This window comes from Equus asinus, chromosome 9, assembly GCF_041296235.1.
Source record: "Equus asinus isolate D_3611 breed Donkey chromosome 9, EquAss-T2T_v2, whole genome shotgun sequence".
Lineage (NCBI taxonomy): Eukaryota > Metazoa > Chordata > Mammalia > Perissodactyla > Equidae > Equus > Equus asinus.
The window spans coordinates 35351338-35357337 of record NC_091798.1 but is presented as its reverse complement, the minus strand read 5'-3'; the positions used below and the strand labels follow the sequence as shown (position 1 = coordinate 35357337).

Below are 6000 nucleotides of genomic sequence, written 5' to 3'. Positions count from 1 at the left end.
CGCAGCTCTGCATGATGGTTTATTTACATATGTATGCATGTGTGTATGTGTATTGGCAGTCAGGAAATGTTTGCATTTTAATCTACTATTTCTGTCTGGATGGGAAAAGGAAGAAGAGAGATGTATTTTCTAGACCTTGGCTTACTTGTAGATCCTCTTAATAATGAGGTGCAGCTTGGTTCATGAAAAAAAATAGATTGGAACATTTTCCTATATAGTTTTTCTGATTTGCTGGATTACACAGGATAATTTTAGTTGCAAATGACAGTAACCCAACTAGAACTGGCTTTACCAGGGGAAAAGGAAATGTATTAGTTCACATAATGGAAAAATCCACGGGATACTCACCTTTAGGAACAGCAGGATTCACATGCTCAATTGATGCAATCAGAATAGTCATTCTGGGTCTCTATTCTGCATTCTTCTTTGTTGGCTCCATTCTCAGGTTCTTTCTAAGAAGTGGCAAAATTCATAACCAGCAAATCAGGATTTTATCCTATTAGACTAACAACTTCAGCTGGAAAAACATGCCTTTTTCTCAATAATTCAATGATTAGTAGGCTCCAGCTAGATCCAAATGTCCAACCCAGAATAAATCACCAGCCATGGAAATGTGGTGGCCTGATCCATTAGAACTGTATTGGCTGTTTACCTCCTAGACCAGAAGTAAAGTCAGCCTCCATGCCCAAAACCCTTGTGGTCTGTAAATTGAGGAAGGGTGTCTCTTAGAGAAAGAGAGAAGTTCTGCTGAGGTATGGTGGGCAGTCAGAAAGATCTGTCCCCTCCCTTTCAATGATCATTATGTTTTTTCTGTCCAGAGCCAGTTTAAACTCTAGTCACCTATAGTGTGTGCTAGAACTTCTACCCTTTTAATAGTTGGCTCTGTAGCACTAAGATAAGGCAAGTTACCTGCCTGGGTCAATACTGGAATCTTGTCTTGCTCTATCTACCTTGAAATAAGACACTAATGACAACACCTTCAAAGGAAATGATTCTGGGGACCCACGAATGTTTCACAATGTTGTCACATAGAATGAGTAGAGACCACATGCCTGCCTTCTTGATTGGAGAGTATTGTTTATGCGTTCCTTCATTAGCAAACCAGTAACCTGAGAATTACAGCTTAACTCCAAGGGAAGAAAGCAACATCAATACAGCCGAATGATCATCCCACTTAGAACTATACAGACTTAAGCTAAAATTCTATCTCAGGTCCTCAATAAATAATAGCTATTAATTTTTTAAATCAATTGGCTGTATCACCTTGGACAAGTTGTTTAACCTCCCTACACCTAAGTTATCTCATCTCTAAAATAATAATAATACTAATAATGGTATTTACTTTGCAGATCTGTAATGAAGATTAGCCATAGCAGAAATTAAGCGCGAGTCATAGAGGCATGAAATAAATAATAGCTGTTTCCTCAGTAATGAGAACAGTCCTTTAATATTGATATAAAAAGCTACTGAGGATATAACTGATTCTTTGGAAAACCAAAACTCTGGAAAAGAGAAGGACATGTCAGAAAAAAAGATCAGAGAATTGAAGCAAACACACACAAAAATACTCATTCTAATTTCTCTCTATGGCAAAAGTAGCACAACAATCAATTTTTAGAAAAGATACATTATGAGGAAAGACACATGTGCAGAGAAAGAGTTTAAAAGGCGTTGGTATGAGTTTTATCCTCATAAAACGAGGGTAAAATCCCATAACTTTGGGTCTCATTATAGGGACGGCACAGATGGAGTACAGGGGATGAAACCTACATTTGCGTGGTTCTTGGGAGTTTTGAGCTCATATGCACAGTCTTTCCCAGGAAGTCAGGCAGCTAAAGATAGTTGTTATTGCCTTCCAACCTTTAATCTTCTGCAGCATATCATTTTTATAGTGTGATTTCACTAATTCAATGTCTGATCCATTAGGTACCCTGGATTACAAACCAGGGAAACCTGTGTTTGACTCCTAAGCCTGCCAGTGAACAACTGTGGGACCCTGGTAAGAGACATAAGCTCTGTAAGCCTGTCACCTTATCTGCAAACAATAAAAATACAGGAAAGAATATAGCGCGAAGTTAAAAAGCATTAACTTTGGAGTTAGACTGCCTGAACTAGGATATTTGCTAGCCTTGATATTTGGGCTAATTACTCTGCCTCTCAGTCTTCTCATCCGTAGAGTGGGGATAATTACAGGACCTACTTGTAAAGATCAAGTGATATAACCATGTAATGTGTTTAGTATATTGTCTGGAATGTGGTAAGCAGTCCACAAATGTAAGCTATTGCTGTTTTCAATAATAATGCTCATTTTCATGGCTGCCATGAGGTTGATATAATTGAATTTACTTTTATTATCTTAGCACCCTACTGGCATATAGTAAATGTTCACTAAATGGCTCTAGGGCTTGCTTATATAATGATCATTATTGTATCTGATCTTTCGGATGGGAGAATGAATATTTAGCTTCTACACTGAGAGTTTCTCCATAAGATAAAACATTCCCTTCTTAACTGTGCATCTCCTATGCTTATAACCAGGCATGATCTATAACCATCTTTTAGTAAATTGAATAGAATCTTCTCTCTCAGTTTGACTATTTAACCAAAGACATCAAAGTCAAATTCTCTTGGGATGAATTGACTTTTGAGAGAGTTGTCCTTAGGTGTCATTTGCATGTGGAGAACTTGTATATTGAAAAATTTCCCTCTGACACCTTGCTTCAATTTTCTGCACATTCCATTAGTTCTCCATTACTAAAGGTTCATCACTTGAAAGTAAAGCAGTTAAGAATGGATTTGCAAATATCTGGATTATTTACCAAACCACGGAGGGGAGAGAGCTTCAAAAACCCTGGTTGTCATTTCTTCTGCTTCCTCTCAGAGCCACAGCTATCCATCTCATTTATTACAAGTTCATTGCAGCCACTCCCAGAATCAGTCTTAAGCGGCTGCTGAACTTGAATTGGAATGAGGAAGTCAAGACCCTCTCCAGTTTTTTCAAGGACAAAGCAATGTACCGTAGCTGTTTGGGGCTTCTCCAAACTCATGCCACCATATTAAGAGTCTCATTCCAAAGCATAAATGTCTTGGAATAATTTGCCAGAAATAAAAGCAATTCGAGTGACAAATGCAAAATTACACAATTGGGGGAAAAGATTGTCAAGCCAAAACATAGAAAGTAATGATTCATTTTAGAAAATAAAATGCTCAAAGAAACATCAGGGAACTTGTTTTCGGCTGCAGTTAGCTTAATGAAATGGTTCTCTAAGTGGATGTTTATTGGAAATCTGTGTTTAGAAGGCTGGAAATAAATTCCATTTTTTAAGTTATGCTTTTCCCCCCCTCTCTCTCTGCATTTTCTGGCCCGTTTTATTCAAAGCTGAACACCAGATATAAATAAGGATTCTTGAACTGCTTTTAAACTGCTGGCATCTGTTAGATTAGAAAGAAGCCTGATTTAGCAAAAGTTAGAACAGTACCAAACAATTGCCAAAATGAGAGAATCTTTTATGTATGTTGTACAACAATGTTATGTAACCAGGCAAGTTGTTCATCTTCATTCTTTATGATGAGTATGTGGGGCAATATATCTCTTAATGTTTGGCCAGCTGAGAACCCATTAGCTGGTGCTGCATTATTTATATGTCAAATTGATTTGAGAGGAAATTAATTATGTATGTTCAGCTAAAACCACCACTGCATTCAGTAAGTTCTTACTATAAAGACCTCCTTCTTGGTTTAAACAATTTTTTTCAGGGGAGAGGTGGTGGTGGTTTAATTGTCCTTCCTAGTTTCCAGAGTCTTCAGAAACCAAGTTGTTAAAAGTAAGAACGCCAGAGTCAAAGAGATCTTGGTTTGAAATCTAGCACACCATTTTCGAGGTGTTTGAATTTGGAAAGTTATTAATCTCTCTAAGCATACTGTTCATCTATAAAATGAGGGTAATAGTATCTTCCTCAAATATTCATTCCAAGGATTGATGCACAAAAAGTGCTTAGCGCATTGTCTGATACATAGCATGTACTCAATAAATATTAATGCTAAAAAAATGATCACTCCATCCTCATGAATATGAAATTTAGTTCTGCAACATGAATGGAAAGTAGTTTTGCTTTGTTTTGTTTTTTCTTAACAATCTATCTAGGTTCAGTAGGGGTAACGTTAGCTAAATGATTTTAGATATTTAGGAAATTCTCTGTACACTGAGAAGTAATAAGTAAGCACAACTATGGGAGATTGGGAAGGAATGTTTGCCGTAAGTGTTCTATACATTAAAGAGCATCAATTATGACTGGACAACAAATGCTGAATGATATGGAGAAGAAGCTAAGAGAGAATGGCAAATTGAAGAATGTTCTTTGTTTTTTTGCTCTTCTTATTTTATATAAAGGAAGGGCCTGCCTGGTGAAGTCTAATGAAACCCTGGGGGTGGGAGAAGGAACCCCATTTTACTAGTTTAGGAAACAAATCCAAACTTGCCCAAACTAACACAATGAATCAATGGTAGAGCGTAGCCTGAGACTTAGCTCTTCAAGTCTCAGCTTCCTGGTCTTTCTTCTACCTCCAACCCCCACCAAGTAAATATGAAAGTGGTTGGCTTGGATTCTGCTGATATTATTTCCCATATCAGGGGGTTTTCTGCACTAAAAATAGAGACTTTTGATCTAAACTCTTCAAAATTCCAAAAGAGATTTTTTAATCATCCTTGGAAGAATTCATTTCAGGATATAAAGAATGTACTCAATATATCTGTTATTAATAATAGTGAAAACTAATTTTAACTGAAACCTACCATGTGCCAGGCGCTGTGTGAAGCACTTCACTTGCATTGGTCCAATTTCATCCTCACAACAACTCTGGGAAGTAGGTATGAAGAAAACAGGTTTGGAATGCTCTCCGAGGGTCATGCAATTGATAAGGATGAGAAACAGAATTCACACCTGGGTTTGTATAACCAAAACTGTGGCCTTAATAATTGTGTTCATTTGTGTGGACTTGTGACGTTCATCCCTGTCTCAAGGAGCCAGGTGACAGAACAGAGACAGCATCTCCCATCATGCATACCATAGGTCTGAGGCAGAATTAGAAGATGCCATAACCACGGAAACTGACTTCAAAGAGGACCTAAACTGGGACAATAATTTTGGGAGTCGGGAGTTTAGGGGTGGAGCTAGGGCAGATGCTCCTGGATGAGGGCACTGTAAAGGTAGTACCGAGAACAGAACCACTCCCTCCAGAGTTCCCATCCCAATCTCCCTTGAATCTCCCCAAACAGCAGAGTCAACCTTGACTTTTTCATTGTCTGGGTCAAAACTGGGCAAGCAATAAATTCTGTAAAAGCTTATATAAAACAAATTACTCTGACCCACTGAACATTTAAAAACATCACTTTTTGTAAGTGAAGTGTTTTCAAACATGATGTAATTATTTAGTGAAAGCAAATCATTTTAAGTGAAAATAGTAGATGCCCCTCCCTCTCTGGATGCTTGGACCACAGAAGAAGGCAGATGGCACCTCTAGTGCTCAGGGTTTTCCCCTCTGAACTGAAGATTTTGTCAGGTTCCAGTGTTACAGCCAAAAAGGAGGTGTTGTCATGCCACCCTTCAAACGGTCAAATGGCAGACGTCTTAACCTCTGGGAAGAGGGTTAAAACGATAGTCTGCAACAATGTTAAGTGTATGCCAAGAAAAATCTAAAAGTGGATCCACTCCACAGATCTGCATATGACTGCCAAAGTCCAAGAGCAGAAGGACCTCATCTTTCCATTGATTGCTGCATCTCCAGCTCTAACTACACAGATTTCAAATGGACTTTATCAGACTTCCCAACCCTGACAAAGCCAGTTAGCCATTTAGCTTGAGCTCTTTTGATACAGGTACCTCTCTAATAATCACAATTAATATATTGATTAATTAATATGCCACACACTTTTCTAAGCAATTTACATCTGCTAACTCATCCCCACAACAACCCACTGAGGAAGGTACTATTTTTATCACT

The 6000-nt window shown here is 38.0% G+C and overlaps 1 long non-coding RNA gene across 1 annotated transcript in view; it reads right to left on the bottom strand.

Annotated features, from left to right (window-relative positions):
- Positions 1 to 347: 347 nt before the first annotated feature.
- Positions 348 to 6000, bottom strand: part of LOC139046281 (uncharacterized) — a 194205-nt gene continuing 188552 nt past the window's right edge. The window contains exon 3 of the long non-coding RNA XR_011506126.1: positions 348 to 452. This is a non-coding gene — a long non-coding RNA (uncharacterized lncRNA). The remainder of the gene's footprint in view (positions 453 to 6000) is intronic.